This window comes from Cydia pomonella, chromosome 3 (assembly GCF_033807575.1).
Source record: "Cydia pomonella isolate Wapato2018A chromosome 3, ilCydPomo1, whole genome shotgun sequence".
Lineage (NCBI taxonomy): Eukaryota > Metazoa > Arthropoda > Insecta > Lepidoptera > Tortricidae > Cydia > Cydia pomonella.
The window spans coordinates 27430853-27450178 of NC_084705.1; the positions used below are offsets into that span (position 1 = coordinate 27430853).

The following is a 19326-nucleotide window of genomic DNA, read 5'->3' on the forward strand; positions in this document are numbered from 1 at the left end:
AGACTGACAAACAAAACTCTGTCGATGGGCGAAACTATCAGGGCCCATTGTTGATTATGGATCCCTAAAAAGGCTTGCATAAGATTTTCAAAGCCAAAATGTACGCCGCGCGAACAGAGCAAAGGGAGCACGCAGATCGTTCGTCTCCGTCAAAGAAGATAGAGGGTACGAAGTTATATACATTTTTGATCTCCGTCGCGTGATGTAAAAAATTTACCAATGCTTTATCGTGTATTATCCACGCCATCACCGCCATCATAAGAGTTCTACTTTTATCCTGATCATCATGTACCTCGCGTTGTCGCTTTTCGCCACAGCTCATGGGAGCCTGGGGTACGCTTTGCAGCTAATCCCAGGACGCAAGCACTAGTTTTAACGAAAGCGACTGCCAACCTACCTTCCAACCTAGAGGGTAAACTGGGCCTTATTGAGATTAGTCCAGTTTCCTCACGTTTTGTTCCACCGAAAAGCAACTGGTAAATATTAAATGATATATCGTACTTCGAAAAACTCATTTGTAGTTTGTACGAGCCGGGGTTTGAACCCGCAACCTGGGGATTTAAAAGTCTTTCCGCTACGCTCTTAGTTGTACATATTTATTTTCATCACACTTGCTCGTAAAAGGTATTATTGTATGGCAGCATACTGAAATGGAATGAGTTATATTATGCCCACGAGCGTAATAGACTTTTTTTAAATTTCATTATTCCCATGGGCATAATGTTATTTTATATCATCTAAGTACTCATTTTTTATGCAAGGAGGTATAAAACAGTTTTGATTTTAAAATATATACTTTCAAACTATTATTTTTTGTGTATGTTTAAAAATATTTATATGATTAATTTAAAAGCTGTTTGAAATACTTTTACACAATTTTCAATCGTGGCTGAATGCCACATGGTTCTGTGCCTTCGATGCCTAACTAAATAATTATCTCGCTTAAAATTTAGTATTTTTCTAACAAGTGTGATAAAACACGGCCACGTGCCACACGTGTTAATTCTTGTTTACCACCCTCAATACAGAATGTACGGTCACGTCTGAAAAAGTGCCATAAATATGTATACACGACTTTATTACCCATATATTAAGGTAGTGTATACATACTTTCGGCACATTTTTCGTACCGATATTCAGACGTGACTGTACTATATCCTGGCTACTGACACCAAAAACAGACCACACAAAAATACTTTCAGCTTTAGCTAAAAATAATACAAATCGCATAAATCTTGGAACATGACCCATTTCCGGTTCTTCGTGGCGCCGGAAGTAGTCTCGGCCCCGGATATGACGCCAGCAGCGACTGTTCATATCCTGTTATGCAGCTGTATCCAACAAACGATATTCAACTTTAAGTCTATTTGAATAGAGTTTAAAGTAACTATGTTTTAGGATGTGATTTGTAGCTCTTAGGTACTAATGTGTTTGATCGAGGTTAGGTATCGCTACAATCGATAACATGCCTTAAAGGTTTAGAGTTGAAGTTGAAATTACTTTGCACTATTTAGTAATTTCTCTGGAACTGTTGGGGTTAGCCTGTTTGTTATTTAATGCCATTACCAAATTCTTGATGGAATTCTGCTTAATATGAGTAGTTCAGCCTTGAGCCCAAGATGCTATAATGATATAATTATTCTCATAATAAATTAAGACAAAATAAATTAATATGTGCCATTATCAAGCATAAGTTAACATTATTGTCTTCGGTTAATAACGCGTTATAGACTGCCTCTAATTGATACAACTTAGTTAGCGATAAGACCGCCTGTTGCTACCTTTCTTTACATTGTAAATCTGTTTTTTTTTAATTTGTCTTCTTTGTGGTGCAATAAAGAATATTTACTTACTTACTTACTTAACCTTTGTTCAGTTTGGTCCCTTTCTAGCAAACGCAAATATCAAAATGGCAGATAGAGACAAACAATTATCAAAGGCTTGTTCGACTTGACAGACGTTTATGAATACCACCATAATCTTTTGACTGAAATTCTCATTATTTATTTGAAAAAAAAAATGAAAAAATATTAACACTAAAAGTTTACAATTCCTAAAAGATTAACTTTGGTACCCGCACTAGGCATGCCTGTATCGCGGGGACCAATAACTGTAGGTAGTTTTAAGAGCAATTCCTAGCTGAGCAACTTTTCAAATCTCGAATTTTTGAAGCTGAAGAAACAGTGTATAACCGGTTGCCAAATGTTAGGTTAGCTAGGGCTAAAATATAAACCTACACAGATCTATAAGCTATAGGAAACAACTAATTTCTCATTTGTACAATTTTCTCGGTTTCGTCATAGGTACTGGCTAGCCATTTCTTAACAAGAACTTTAGCGTCAAAAACGGATTTATCTTTGATAGAGTGTCTTAATTTACTTTCTATATTTATTTTCTAGTTTATCAAGACCGTATCTTTACTGGACTAATAGCAGATTTTTTAATTTCTAATGCCGTTCTTAAAAGTCCTTAAAAAAATTGTCTGTAAAAAAATCTATTCTTTTTTATGATGACAATACGAGTCAAGGCACGCGTTTTTATGAATGACACGATTTATAGTGGACATACCTCAAGCCATTAAGTCCCCCTTTAAAACTCTTCGACCGTGCTATGTTTTGTAATTGTAGTAAGCAATATTTGTTTCCTTAATGATCGGTTCATTCCACATATGTGTACACAACACACACAAAGTTTGCTCACACACAATTGTAAAGCCCTAAATGACGTACGGTTCGGCGTAAGATATGCCCTTCCTTGATGAATGTTAGTGTTTGCGCCCCAAATTCGCGATGCGGGCTCACCCTTTACGCGATGAGTCACTGTTGACCTAGTCTACGTAACTAGTGTACACATAATAGTGGTTTGCTGGAATGTTCGGGGAAATGGACGCCGTCATTATCATCAAGTCGAAGGTGGAATTTTCCGAGGTGTTTTGCACAATAAATGTGCAAATATGTCTTAACGTACACTTTATACCACTGGTTGACATTTCTGTTCTGCATCTATATCTTATAAAATAAAATAGATTACGTAATATTTACCATTTAGGGAAATAAATGCCCAAGTGGTAGAGATTTTTTTGTTCCATTGGGTATATTAATAGCAGCGCCATCTTCCTCATACATATAATATTTTGACATTGTGATTAAAGACTAATAAATAATTAAATAAATATATTAGGGCACATCTTACACATCAGATCAATACAGCCTCAAACTAAGAAAAGCTTTATGGGTACTAGGCTACATACTTGTACCTATAGACAAATACATACTTATATACATAGAAAACACCAATGACTCAGGAACAAATATCTGTGTTCACCAAACAAATAAATACCCGAACCCAGGACCATCGGCTTCATAGGCAGGGTCACTACCCACTAGGCCAAACCGGTCGTCACGTTTCACGAATAAAGTTACATTGTTGTCACCGCTAACAACTCCGCCCACCCATATAATCTGTTCAATTGTAATTGATCCGAATCGTAAATATTGGTCCCACGAAACTCGTTTCATTGTGTCCGTAAAAGTTTTTTTTTCGATACACGAGTCAATAGCCTGAAAAAATTGTCTATTGTCCCATGTTATGACAATGTCGCTTCAAATTTTATTATGTTAGAAAAACATTTGCAGCGTTTTATGAATGGTTTATCAACCGATGGCGAAGGCAGGTTTTGAAAGGCATAATATATTGAAAATATGCAGGAAATTGTATGTTCTGCTGCTCTGATAATGTAATAATAGATCGTGAATTGAATTTTTATTCTTTAATAGACTTATTATTATGACTTTATTTTCCTAAAGTAATACAACTTTTGTTAGGTGCCAAATAAAAATCGCTACTATACTGTTTTATGTACATTATTTACTTGACAATAATCCTTCTTTAAAATTTTGATACTAGATACAGTGCCTATATTAAGAAGACTGTAAGAATATTTTAATGGCGGTCGGTATTTAAGGATGTATCGCCCTTTGTACGGTCAAGGAATTTAATTTCCTACCCATTTCGTACCTTGTCACAGTGACAAACAACATGAAACTCGCTAGAGACCTCATACTATTGTCACTGTGACAAGGTACGAAATGGGTAGGAAATTAAATTCTTTGACTGTACAACTAGTTTTTAGGGTTCTAAATCCACTGCACCACCCAGAACAATTAAATGAAACAAAGCTCCGTTCTTAAACTTTATACCAGCGCCCTCGCCAAAACACTCATTTACATTTTATGTGCCGTCCAACACTATTCTTCCATCTAAAACAGTCTATCTTCGTAGAACCTCCGTGAAACATATTCCCTTAACACAAATAAGCATATTCGAGGCAGTATTTCACACGAAAACATGGTACAAATTCTGCTGCAAAACATATTTATTATTATTATGTGGAATATGGTAATTGTGTAGTGGTTTTGTCTGTAGTTTTGGGACGAGGTTTCATGTAATTATGCATGAAATATGATATGTTTCAGTCAGATTTTAACTTTGTAATGTGAAAATGCTGTTTTCCTTATTTGTATATAACAGTTTTTAGTTGTAAAAAATAATTATCAAGCTTTTTCGGAATAAAAAAATGTATGAAAAAATATGATACATGGTGTTTTTTTAAACTCCGTTAACTTCGGGCATGGCTATGTTAGGAACGTAGGTAAGGTAATAGCGTTGTTGTAACACGGACATTATATTTAAATCCACCAAACAAGTGAAAACTATGACTTATCAATGACATTTCGAATATCGATCGTGCGAGATAGTACTTTTTAGTACCCTAATGCATAAACTCATACTAAACACTAATCAATATGTAAACAGACCCTAAGGCAAGTGTACTCATTCTTAGGGGCCTTATCAGATAAAATTAGTTCATTGATTAATTTAAAAGTTACTTAATTTAAGCTTAGAAATGCACTCTTGAAATTAATGGACTAAAAAAAACACCGTATATACTTAATCACACCCAACTTGTCAGTAGAAAAAGGCGCAAAATTCAAATATCCTATGGAAATTCGACCCTTCGCGCCTACATTTTTTAAATTTGCCGCCTTTTTACCGACAAAATGGCTGTGTTAGAGTATTAGTGTACTTTACCTACTTTTTATTGAGAGAATGATCATGTAGGTATTTTTAAAATAGGATACATGCACATTTTGATATTGCATGGATGGAATTCAACATCTAAAAAGATTACCCGCGAACATAGTGCATGCCAGGATTAAGGATCCAGGCTAATATTCCTTCAGCAGTGTCCATTCCCGTACGAGTATTGTCTCTAATATAACATACCTACGAGTAGATGAAAATTCTTCGAAACAACAAAGCCACGTGTCAAGGGCCAAATTGCCTCCATCCGGACAAAGCAGATTGAAAATTGAACTCGCCAGTCATGGCGTTCGAAATTCGAAAGTCACGAGGCGTATTTTTGTATTAACTCTCCGACTTAATCAACCCGTACCTTGTTTTTGTTGATCGTAATTTTAGTTAAGGAAAACGCCGGGCATTTCCTATTTAGATTCAAGACAATCTCCGTCTCTGTCGCTTATTGTCTTATAGGCGAATTAAAAAGGGACGGAGTGAACGTACCAGATTTCGGAATAAAATAACAATTTAATGGCGATAACGGGAAAGCTAATTGCAGATAGCGTATCGTAAAATATATCGGTTTTCCTTTCTTGCCCTCTTCAAACATCGTATGGACATTTTAACGAGATTAAACTTCAAAATCGAGCCTCAAATTATAAATGCTTAAACTACTACGTACTTATCATGCCCTATTTTTCTGCCTGTTATATTTTTACGAAAAAAAATATACCTACTTGATAAATATTGATTTCGGACATATTTAGGTTTCTTTGTTTGGAAATTCACATTCCGGCGTATGGAACAGAAAATGAAACGTACCGATAGAATTCCACGCCGGCAAAGCCACCTCCGTTACGCTACGTTACCTCCTTAGGTACATATAAAATATTTTGTAATAATTGCATGCTACCGAAGTCCATAATGTCATATTTCAAGTTAACGGCGACTTGTACATTTGTAAGGTGGCTTTTATTTTTACATCTATTCAACTTACAAATCTAGTGATGACTAGAATGTACCTTGACAGCTGATGGTACCTGAAAAAAAGACGATGATTGTTAATTCAAAGTAATAAAACAAAGAAAAAAAATGAAAAACTAAAAAATATATAAATTATGATTAATTTAGAACAAAACATAAGAAGAACATAGATAATTTCAGGGAGTCAATGCAAACGTCTTAAGCGTGCTTCAGTGTACGATATTTGCCCTCGCGCAGTAAGGCCTTAGGGCCAACACATACCCACGATACGACGTCGTCTCACGTTGCGGCGTCGTGCAACATTACGGCGTTGTATCGCGGGGCCAACATACATACCCACGATACGACGTCCTCTCACGTTGCGGCGTCGAGCAACGTTACGGCGTTTGATCGCGGGGCCAACGTATACGTATCGTGGGTATGTGTTGGCCCTTAGGCCTTGCAAAGTTCTATTAATTTTTTTATCCTGCGTCGGTGGCAATGAGAAACAGGCAAGTGAAGCAGCAGCAATTTAATTACAAAACGCAACAATGTTCGGTTGTTTATTCCCATCGTTCCAAAAAGCCCCATAGCTCCGTAGATATATTTTCGGGAATAGCCCCACTCTACTCAATTACAATTTAATATAAAATTGTGCGAGTTTAGAGCTCAAGGCATAACTTTCATAAACATACATTTCAACATGATTGAACAATGGAACCCAGCACAATGGTACCGCGTAGATTGCCCAATGTTTTAGTGAGAATAGTTTTACCCGGCTGCAATCGGGACGTATTTCAGTATGACCCCGTACTAGAGCCGGCAATGAAACTGTCTGCTGTGGGATTTATTTGGCCAGAGATGTAATCCTAACGCTAGCTGAAGGTAGGCGAGATAAACGATTAGCCAAACCAGTATAATATAAACTAAATTAACAGTTTTGTTACACATTGTTAAATTCAAATGGGTTAGTGAAGAAAAATCAAGCAATAAAAGATAAATCACATAGAATGCGGGGATACAGTTCCCTTTAAATATGTTTAAAGGAAAACTAAAAGCATGGCTTGTACAAAAAGCTTTATATTCCATTGAGTAATGTCATCTTTTGACTGAGGTAGATAATACGTATAATATTACATATAATATAGGCCTTGCCTATGATTGTTCAAAAAACTTTGTTTTAGTTGTAAGTTATGATATTTTTTGCATTCCAGATGTTGGTGAAATATGTGCTATTTATTATTAACTGACCATCTTTGGTCCATATTTCAAGCAAAACAAAGTTATTTGTATTATATTTCTAAAGAAACCTATAAATTGAAATAAAAATAAGTAGGTAGTAAAAATAAATAGTGCATTAAATGAAATTGTGCAGACTGCCGCTTTTGGTCACCATTTTGGTTTTACATGTGTAGGTACAAACTTATATAATAGGTATTTGTTCCTTAGAGTTTAGACAATCTTCTTCCAATGCAACACGTAAAACGGACACCAAGTTCGTTAGGACTAAGATTTACAAGTAGTCATAACAAGTTGACATTTTTCAGTAAACGATAGCGACTGCGTAAGCTCGATCGCAGCCCATCTCGCTCGCACTGATGAATTGGTGCTACAGAGAGGGAATGCGATCGAGTTCATGCAGTCGCTAACGTATGTCAAATGCCTACTCGTGGTAGCCGTTTTAATCACAATTGCTGGTTAAGCCTTAAAACCGCTAAGCCAGCCAGCCAGCCACACGATTGGCAACGAAGTTTCTGATTTTGGCAGTTATTTTTCCGATCCGGTAGGTGGTTGTGGCAACCAAATTGTATTATAGCTCTGGGTGACCTTGGAGCAAATCCTGGTTGCAAACCGTGTAGTATGTGATCTACGTTTTCAAGATCACTATCGCAAGTTACGCAAGAGCATTGGGAATGCGCGGTCAAAATGGCGGGCAGTGACGGATCACTCGCCATTCGGAAAAGCTTTAAACTGGGCGCTTCCTGAATTGTGCCGCAAATTGTCAGTGGAAACGAACGATATATCACTCTTAGTTGGAAAAATAATGTCTACCGGGTTCCTGACGGCTTCTCATTGTTTTTGACAGCTTGTGATGTCACAAATATAGTGTGCATACCAAGAAATTGATATACATTATTATGTTCTAATATACTGGCCCTCATAGGAAGGCATTATTTAATGTAGTAGAGTAGACAGTGGATTGAACTTGCCTTCAAGAGAACCAAGGTCGATATCATCTCAGAGTTTCCAAGTGGCATTGGTTGGGGTACAAGACATTGCTATATAACGTAGCTACATATATACATATACGGTGGCACTCTTTGTCCCTGGTAATGTCCATGATATTTAATGATGAAGAGGTATAAATAAAAATAAGAAGGTACTATCAACGAGAACTGAGGATATGGTCAAGATCGTAAGTAAGCAGTGGATGAGGACAGAACTGTTGCTTTGGCAAGGTTTATTTATTAGGTTTCAAGGTTTTATTTAGGTTGTTGGAGCTCGGCTTCGTTGTTGTTTAATTTTTGTACTAATATTAAGGGGATTTCAGCTGATATACATTAATGGCTAAAGTTAGATAACAACCGCACGGATAGCATTATATAATCAAGTTCACTTTATACTTATTTCTTAACTAATTCCCATTTCTCGTTCGATTTCTTAAGAATTGTTTCTCCTTTACTGACATTGACAGCTTAGGAAAGGTATTCACTCCCTCCCTAAAAAACCGTTTGAATTATGCATAACAGTACCTAAACTAAGCGAGCTAAGATTTTTGTTAACACTTTGTATAGATCTATTCCCAAAATTCCCATTTCCATTCCTTTTCAGTGTATTTCGCTCTATTTGTGGTGTCAGATGGCTTGTTAGGGACGTTGGCGTCGATATTGAATCATGACGCAATGTTGACGGATGTCCCGCGGGACTTGCTACAAATAGCGATACAATGAAGTGTACAAATATGGAGCACTCTACGTTAACTTTGGGGTTTCTAAAATTATATAAATAAACCTTGTTTGGATGCAGATAGCGATTTGTTTCTGCTTTTGTAATGTTAACATATGAGAAAAGGTATTCACTTGTTTCTATATATAAGGCATCCACGTAAGACATGCTTACTCAAATAAATCCATTTGATTCAGCATGCAAATTAAACGTTTAAAGTTTTACAAATACTTTTTCATTTCTCCTGCTCTGAAATTGGTCGTTGTTGTTCTGTGAGGTGTGCAGTTTTTTTTTCACTTTTTTACAACAACTTTGTTTTTGCTTTTTAATGGATCTGTTGTAAAATTTCCATTCTAATATTAAACTCCCCATTCCATAAATAATAAATAACGATACTTTGACCTAAATTGTGAATTGAAAGTACTATCAAGAAAGAATACAAAAGTTTAGACTTAGTCATGTTTTAAAAAACACATGTATTTTACTTTCCTCGTATTCGAAATGAAAATTAGAGTGTATAACGCGGGTGAAATGCATTATTTCAGCCTCTAGACTATTGGCAAACTACCTCGACAGAAATGAGTGCCTTTCATCCCTTGGTTAACAATTTACTATTTATGCGCTTCAAAAAATCTTTGTTATCGTACCCAGACTTAGAAAATAAAAAGAATAATTATCAACAAATGACAACATAGGGAGAGCCTAAACTCTCCATAATTTAATTATTTCATATTAGTATTGTACTTAGTAACATTTGGGTGTAATAAGTAGGTAGACAGATATTGTTTTTGAAACAGTTCGTGTCAAACAACAATTTTGCCTAAAATGTTAGTTTCCAAGATCAAGACGCCAAAGCCAAGACGCTTGCTCAAGATAAAAAGGCGTGGAAGGATATTGTAGTGGCCTTATGCATCTCTAGGGTGCCCGCTAGGACCAACAACAGCATTGAGTTTCCAAATATATCCAACAAACTTAATATTTTCATTAAACCGTCTGTACAAACATGCAATGTATTAATTGAAGAATGAAACGTACAAAGCTCGAGCTCTAGTTTAATTAGAGGTCACCACAAGAATTTACTACGCGAACATCGCTCCGTGGTCGGAATTTAGCGTGGCAACTCTGAATCACGCGGTTATCACACTGATGTGGATATATAGCCATATCCGCTCTCACACTGGAGCGGCGTGCGTATCTTTTTTTTAAAGATCACCAGGTAATGCCACGAGACTGTAACGTCAGTTACCAATTCTTTCGTGTAATCTTACATTAATTAAGCAAGTTTAAGTGTCTGTACGTCTGGCGTAGGCCTACTGCAGGTAGATATCTGGATACTTAAATTTGCTTAATTAATGTAGGAATACACGAAAGGATTGGTAAGTGACGTTACAGTCTCGTGGAATTACCCACCAACGGATAATACATCTACACAATTATTTACATTAGGAAGTAGAACATTAACAGATGCTTAGACACTTATATAGGTGACCACCCAACTAGCAAAAGAGTCTCAGGTTGCGCACTTTATAAAACTGATGAGCTTATAGAGCTCTTATTATTGTTTTGGAACATATCATCACTCTTATATTAGTCTTAGACAAGCTAGTACCGGCTTTAGTAAGGTCAGTCTTATTACCTAGTCTTATATATGTATATAAGAGCATTTTATAATACTATTATAAACCTCTTGCTCTTACAAGAACATTTACGAAGTCTCATTGAACTTGAGAGTGCCTGGTCTTATATCCCCTTTCTCTAAGTACATTTGATTTTATATTAGACTTTATAAATGCTATTGTAAGAATGTAAGACTAATATCAACATAGTATAATACTATTATAAGCCTCTTGGTCCTACAATAACATTTACGAAGTCTCATTGAACTTGAGAGTACCTAGTCTTATATCCCCTTTCTCTAAGTTCATTTGATTTTATATTAGACTTTATAAATGCTATTGTAAGAATGTAAGACTAATATCAACATAGTATAATACTATTATAAGCCTCTTGGTCCTACAATAACATTTACGAAGTCTTATTGAACTTGAGAGTGCCTGGTCTTATATCCCCTTTCTCTAAGTTCATTTGATTTTATATTAGACTTTATATATGCTATTGTAAGAATGTAAGACTAATATCAACATAGTATTATACTATTATAAGCCTCTTGGTCCTACAATAACATTTACGAAGTCTCATTGAACTTGACTAATGTCAACATAGCAAAAGAACACTGTAAGTACGTACTTTTCTGATCTTAATTAAAGCTATAAACAAGCATAATAAGATCAACAGCAGCACTTTAGTAAGATATTAGAGTGATATAGGATAAAGATACTTATATCACAAAAGACAAGATCAATATAAGATCCTTTGATCTTAAATCGATTTTGGGAACACTTGTAAGTATGATATTTAATTATTTAATTATTTTTTTTTGTAATTTAAAGTAAGAGTGTAATTTTAAATAGGTATGGATTACGACAACTGGAAAAAACGTTCGAGAAGTGATGGTTATCGGCAGAAAATTCAGAAGTACAAAAAAATCATAAGTAAATCAAATACATATACAGCTCCTGCCAAGACAAGGTAGTGTTGGTGAAAATATTAGTGAGGGTTCTGTAGGTTCTGCTTGCATGAAAGATGTAGAGGTTGAGGACAATGTTTCAGTATGTGAAATTAATGATTTTAGTGAAAAAGAATCTTCGACCGATGACGAAACAGATTATGAGAAAGATTTTGCCTTAAAAAGTGAATTACAAAAATGGGCGTTAAAATTTAATATCCCTCATGCAGCAGTAAATGGATTGCTAATTATTTTAAACAGAAGACTAAATAATGTTCTACCAAAGGACGCAAGGACACTGCTTAACACAAACAAAGAGATTGTGCAAATTAATGAGTTGTCTCCTGGAATGTATTGGCATAGTAGCTTAATAACAAGACTTGTATATTGTGTTTCTTCCCAAGGCCATGTTAATTGTTTTAACATGCGGAAGTCTTTCTTCATCAAGTAATGGTCTATATCCATAAATACAACCATTTTGCATCACCAATCTTGTCACTTAAATAAAAAAAACATTTAGTTTATTAGTATGTGTCAAGTGATCTAGTAAGGATAAACAAATGTATTTAGGGTTTTAGTAAGTAAACCAAGGAACCCTAATTAATTCAACATGGCCATATCATTTGTATTCTGAATGCAGAATTTAGTGTAAATAATCTTATAATAGTCTAATAGTGCGCTTTAAAAATACACCTACAGCTATGGCTGACTACCAGTACAAATAAAGAAATAAAATAATTATAAACGGATACAAATACCATATTTGATCAGGCGCATGAAGTTTGAAGTGGAAAACAGGGTCTACTTTACAGTAAATAATATTTTCCCACGTGATTACATACCGTAAAACATAAACACACACGATGATAACGAGCACGTTATTATATTTAAACATAATTCATAAACAGTTAGATAAATACTTACACTAACATATTTATGTCACGCTGCTGCATTTATTTTCACTCGTACACTTATACTTCACAAATAGAATGTTTCAACTCTCTGTGTGACCTTACAAAAAATCTAAATAAGCTTATTTAGGCTCATAAGATTCTAACGTTGGACCAATATAAGCCTATGTAGGCTTACAAGATACTTACGTAAAAGCGATATTAGCCTAAGGTAGCTTAAATAAGTTTTGGAAAGATTACTGTAAATGCAAGCAGCATTCAATTAGACTGATATTAGAACGATATCAAAATAAATACGCTTATAATTTGTGCCCAAATCCGGGCTTATACGATGATATAAGATCAATATAAGAGCGAAAAAATTGTAGTCTTGAGACTATTCTAAGCGTGTTTTTGCTAGTTGGGCACAGCTCGCACGAAAACATATCAAGGAAATTATATAATCAACTATTATTAAAACTTAATTTACTTAAGGTAGATAAATATACCTAAAGAAAATCTTATCCAATATGAATACCGCCTTAGCTTTCTCTAAACAAAAAACACGTTTAAGAGTAACGGGTAAATGTAACAGTCTTAAGAGGCATGGCAGATACGTGCCGAAATATCATCATTTTTTTCTAAGGAATCTTTACTTTCTATGTTCATTTCTCTATTTTTTCACCTTAGCCAAATTTTACCTAACATATTTACGGTGTTTTTCGTCTACTTTCTTCTTTTAAAAGGTAGTATTCCAATAAATAATGTACAGTGAGCTGCGAAATTTCATGGAGAAATTATGAATGAATTCATTGATACAGTCGCCATGCACTTTTACGGCCGATGATACAGTAGAAAGAATAGCTCCCTATAGAGTTGCTGATCCTGGGTTCGAATCCCGCGTTAAAGGCATTAAATTGTATGATGAACAAGGATATTTGTTCCTGCGTTAAGTATGGACTGTCACAGTTTTCAGCCATAAGGTTCAGTTTAAAAGCGTACATACGGTTCGATTCGAACTCGAAGATACGTCAAATATTAGGTCTAGATACGATATGGATCGATTAAGCCATTGTCAAAATTGTCGGTTTTGTTTGACGTGTCACTTTTGACACTGACATATTCGATCCATATCGTATCTAGACCTAATATTTGACGTATCTTATAATTCGAATCGGGCCGATAGTATAGTTTAAATCTTCGGAATACTTTTGTGTTTCAGAAATTCGATCGGTACAGCTTTTGTAGCGAGCTATACACGGCGTAGCACGTCTACGAGGCACGTATACGTTAGAGAAATGCTACGAAATAAACCGAGTCCAACCAAATATTACAAACCCTCTAAAACGAATATCTTTAGAATGCTCAAGTGACAAGCAAAACTAAGCTTTAGTTTCATCACCATAAGGTTTATTTTGACTTGATGTAATCGAAAACCCTTAAGGCGATCCGTAGAGTTTGGAAATCTTCGCAAGCTTTTACCTACACAAATGTACGAATGGGATAGTGTTCCGGGGCTGGTTTTTAAACAAAGAGGCAGGTATGTGCCTGACGCACTAGTGAAGAGACATCTTTCAGCCATGGAATACAATTGTATATAAATGTTTTTTATTTATTTATTATAATGTCCATCGAGTTTTAGTGTCCAAGCTGATCAGTAGACCAACCAAGATTCCTGCCTACAAGACTGTAATTACTGTAATTAGGTCAAATTTGATTTATGGGTGTGAAGCTTGGACTCTGGCGCAGAAAGAAGAGAGCAAACTGTGGCGGAGAGGAAAATCTGGCAGAAGATTCTGGGGCCTATCAGATATGAAGATGGAACTTGGAGGCGTAATAAGAAAAGGGAGCTATAGGAGCTGGTTGCGGTGCCTAATATAATTGGCAAGATCAAAGCCACACGACTCCGCTGGCTTGGTCACCTGAAGAGGATGGGAGAGGAGGAGGCTGTGTGAAGAGCGTATAACCCCACCCGGGTGGAAAACGTCCGTCTGGGAGTCCCAGATTCCGCTGGAGTGACGAAGCCCTAAAAGACCTGTCCGCCCCCGGAATACCCAACTGGCGTGAAGTGGCGCAGGACAGGGCAGAGTGGCGCTCTCTTGTGTCAGAGGCCAAGACCTTGTTTGGGTCACTCAGCCAGTGAAGTAAGTAAATAAGTAATAATATTGTTGTTAAAGCGATGGTAGGTGAATAAAATAAAATCCCCAATCCTTCTTCCTTATATATGGGCCAGCAGTGCCAGCAGCTGATATGTTTTTAATCGTCGCCAAGCCAAATGTTACAACCGGTCAATAATACCCCCAAACAACTAATGAATGACAGCTTTCTTTCTTTCCTATCGAACCGCACCAGGGTCGGCATATGGGTCGATAGTGTGATTTATTCTATCCTTTTGAAGTCTTTTTTTTTACAGTTTATTTAATTTTTTATTTATCAGGTTAGGAGAGATATTTAGAGCTAGAGAGAGAAATGTCTTGTCTTACCTACCTACCTAAACCTAAAGAACTTGGCCGCCGACCGCGAAAGCTGTGGGGTTAAGATGGTCGGCTCTTTATCATTTGTTGCCGTGCCTGTCACGTTCTAACAAGTATGTAAGTGCGACGACAAGTGATTAAATTTGCGACCATGATACCGCTGCTGGTGTCTCCTCCACCGACAAGAGCAATCGTCTTAAATGATGACGATGATGGGAAACACTTCCAAGCTTGTTACTTATGAAAACATCACAACACTAACAATCTCATTGTAATTTTACAACAGGCAGGCTCTCATCTAGTGTTGGTAGAAAGTTCCTACTAGGAACTTGAGTCTTTTGAATGTATATTTGAAAACCTGGACTTACGTGACTTTTTTTTACATGACCCTGCTTTCTTTCTTTTAGTCAAGTCGTTTGTAAAGACAAGTATTTTCATAAGTAAATACTCAACTTTTGTGGTTTTTATCTAGATTAACAGTTAGAAAATAGACGTTATTGTATGGTTTGCGTAAGTACCTAACTTATGAATTTTATGTGAAGCCAATGTTTGGAATTTTCTGAAACAAAAATTGAAAGTTCTCTGAAAAGGACTCAAGTACTTAAAAGGGACTCGGTTAATATGTTAAAAAGAAGTCAAGTTATTTCTTAATTATTACAGTCTGAAGAGCTGAGTCGAGTTTTTAAACAGGAAACATATATAACAGTACTGATTAATAAAAACGAATATTAAAATAATATGTAAGCACGTCTAAAAGAATATAATATATAATTAAGGCCTAGCTGAGATAAGATAATTTCCAAACTTAGAGATTGTAACAGAGGTTTAAATTACATACCTTCTACCCTTGAATTAAAATAAACAGATTTTTTTTAGAAGACTATGGTCACTTGCACCATCCAGGGTTAGCAGGAATAGCAGGGTTTTAATTTTAATTAATGTTATTTAGTTAAGTTGTATATTATGTGTTATAGGGATTTCTTATTTTCCGAAATAAATGAATTTTATTTTATTTTAATTGTTTATTTAACTAACTCGGAGTTAATCGTTAACACAGGGTTACATTGTTCTGGTAACTCTGGGTTTAACCGGTTAACCCCGAGCTAGTGGCCAACCGTGGATGGCGTAAGTTTCCAATAAAGGACTCCAGTCTTAACCTTAACCGACCCTACTCGCATCCCTACAATCCGTCCGCAGGGGACGGCTCGCGAGGGATGAAAGACGCACCGACGCGGATATTTCAGCCCTTCAATTCAAGTACTTGTTCAACACATTTTGGGGTGATATTTGTAGTGGCTATGTATGTTGGGATTTATATTGATTTTTATCACGCTGCTATTCTTTAGCCTTGGTGTAGCATGTGCAGAAATAAGACTTGTCATTGCAATAGCTATTATTACAGTTTAATTATGACCAAAAGTCTTGTCCATTTTTTAAAAGTCATTATAATTTTTTTGTTGCGTATTGCTTACTCATTAGTAAAAAAAATTTCTATTTTAATTTAATAAAAAAATAAATATAAAATCCAATAGTTTTTTTTTGCATAAATGAAATTTTAATACAATTACTTTTTTAATTTATATTTAGCAAACTTCAACAACAGTCAAACCATTTAATGAGTTTCTAACCGACTTAAAAATAGGATTGAGGACCTCCTCGATTCGTCGGAATAACTACTACTCATTCAAGTACAGTCAGCCAAGACAGTGGTTTACCACTTTTCGACTCTATTACTTGACAAATAGAGTCGAAAAGTGGTAAACCTCTTTCTTGGCTGACTGTACTGGTGCCTAAGATCACATTTCAAAATTTCATCCTTTATACGTGTGTAGGTAAAGTCAGACCAAGCTAAGTTGACATCGACTTTGATAGCCCAGACGGGGCAAGTGTAGGGATTGCAATCCGGTCCGGCGGATCCGGTAATCCGGCCGGATCCGGCACTTTTCAGGAGCTACCGGATCCGGTAAAAATCACCGGATCCGGACCGGATCCGGTCAAATAAAAAAAACGCCTAAATACAGCACGCACTGTGCGGTTTAGATGAGGAAAAGGCGACGGATGAGAGGTATGAACTTGAACAGAGCATAAAACGAATGAAAAAGTTTAAATTTAGTTAAATAAAAATATATTTATTATGACGATGACTGGGAACAGAAGTTGCCTTTCATGTTGGTGGCACGATACGACGATTACATAAATACTGTAATAGAAGGAAAAATTAAACGATGGAGATGCCATGGAAGGCATTTGTAATTTTTGCTAAAGAGAAGAAAAGAGTGTCATAATGTTGTGTTAGGAGATTAAAAGTAAACAAATGAGCAGGATTAAGTCGGCGGTACTCAACCGACTAGAGCTGGGCTAATCAATATGTGTCACGTGTGAATGAATATAAGATTGTAAGTTTGTATTGAAAATGAATAAATAATAAAAATAAATAATCAATAAAATATAGGACATTATTATACAAATTGACCAAGTCCCACAGTAAGCTCAATAAGGCTTGTGTTGAGGGTACTTAGACAACGATATATATAATATATACATATTTATAAATACTTAAATACATAGAAAACACCCATGACTCAGGAACAAATATCCATGCTCATCACACGAATAAATGCCCTTACCAGGATTTGAACCCGGGACCATCAGCTTCGTAGGCAGGGTCACTACCCACTAGGCCAAACCGGTCGGTCATGAATGTATGAAATGAAATGATAACATTGATAATCTTTAGTTTACTTCGATTTTATATATATATATATATATACATATGATAAAATATTGTTTATTTTCTATTCAAATTTGAGAGAGAATCTTTTGTATTTATAATTTCATCTAATCTTATGCAATTTCCTTAATACTCTACGTCCAGCCAATTCTTTATTTGATCCATGTACTTTTCTTAAGGAGTCCCTTTTCGCGATGGATTTCAATCCTACACTCTATTATTTTTCGCATGAGATCGTCGTGTCGTGTTCCATTCCCTATAATTTGACCAATATACTTTTCTGTAAATAAAAAAAAGGTATTTTTTTTAAATCATACAGACTACTACTTTCTTGGGCAAAAAATGAGGGAAAATTTAATATCATTTTGGTTAATAGTAAAATATCTTATTTTCATACTAGAATGGATGTCAACGTTACAAAGAATTCAATCAATGAACAGTTACAAAAACTTGTCATTTCAAGGAGTTCCAATTCCCACCCCACATCCCATTACCGGGCTTTGGAAACTGATCAAATTTATAATTGTAAACGAAAATTTGAGCACTTGTGAATGGTTATATATAATAAATGACCGATTTCATATTTGGGTTTTTAAGTGATATTGACAAGGTCACACTTTTTACTACTAAGGGTTATTTTATTGTTAAGAAGTTATTTATTAACTTCAAATTATAGATTTAGGAATACGTATTATGCAAAAAACTAGAAAAATATGTCATTTAATTAATTTTGATATCCCTATACCAAACCGGATCCGGTCCGGCCGGACCCGGCCGGGTCATGGCCAAAATCCGGCCGGATCCGGCCGGATTGAAAATCAATCCGGTTTGCAATCCCTAGGCAAGTGTTAAGTAAACGTCATAATTTCATAGAAGTTTGACTTGCACCGTCTGGGCTATCAAAATCGCTGCCAACTTAGCTTGTTCTGACCCTAATTCGTTCAAATTTTGCGTTCATGATCGCTTAGTGCCATAGAAAAAAACTGTACGTACATATTAAAAATTAAAAATAACTATAACGATGGGCCATCTTAGGCGCAAGTATCTTAATATTCGTACTGAAATAAATGTGATAGTTTTTTAACCCTATTTACTATGTATTCCTTAGACCAATAGATATGAGTTTAGTAAAGTGAAATGTAATAGTCTTTACTATATAGCAGTTGTCCCTTCTCTCGGGAACCGGGTATTTGTTTATGAATAATATAACTGATGGACTACCCAACATACATGTATGTAGGTAACGGAGTTATGATTTGTTGTAATTCTCACACTAATTATTATACAAATATTGTAGTCTTGTCTCTAGAAACGAAGACATTAATAATAGGCTTGATATTATGGACAGTCATTTTGGTAAATGTTTTCAACTATAGTTAGAAGCTTTCTTTGTCTAAAATCACGGATCAGAGCAAAGTATTACATCAATTAAAACAATTGTGAGTTTGCGTGATACGAGAAAGGTCCGGATGTTAGTTTGTGTATAAAACCTGGAAGCCGTTATCATTGGCGCGTGCATTTTGCTGGTACATGTAATGGCGCAAGCAGAAATGTTACTGTAGCTGACTTAGCTGACAGATCATATCCATGCACCCCGTCAGTCTTACATACGAATTTACAAGTGCGGCAGAGAGGCAATACGTCGAAAGTGGTTCGCGGTAGGCCCTCTGGTTCTAA

At 35.7% G+C, this 19326-nt stretch overlaps 2 protein-coding genes across 3 annotated transcripts in view; one reads left to right on the plus strand and one right to left on the minus strand.

Moving 5' to 3' along the window:
• LOC133516448 (pikachurin) overlaps positions 1-19326 on the minus strand; it is a 230271-nt gene that overhangs the window by 180441 nt on the left and 30504 nt on the right. Inside the window, exon 2 of one of the 2 annotated variants that reach the window (XM_061849397.1) lies at positions 6102-6119. The exons of the other annotated variant lie outside the window; for it this stretch is intronic. The gene's annotated coding sequence lies outside the window, so the exon portion shown is untranslated. The remainder of the gene's footprint in view (positions 1-6101; positions 6120-19326) is intronic. 2 annotated transcript variants of the gene reach the window in all.
• Positions 1-19326, plus strand: part of LOC133516675 (trichohyalin-like) — a 99291-nt gene that overhangs the window by 7522 nt on the left and 72443 nt on the right. The gene's annotated exons all lie outside the window — the stretch shown is intronic.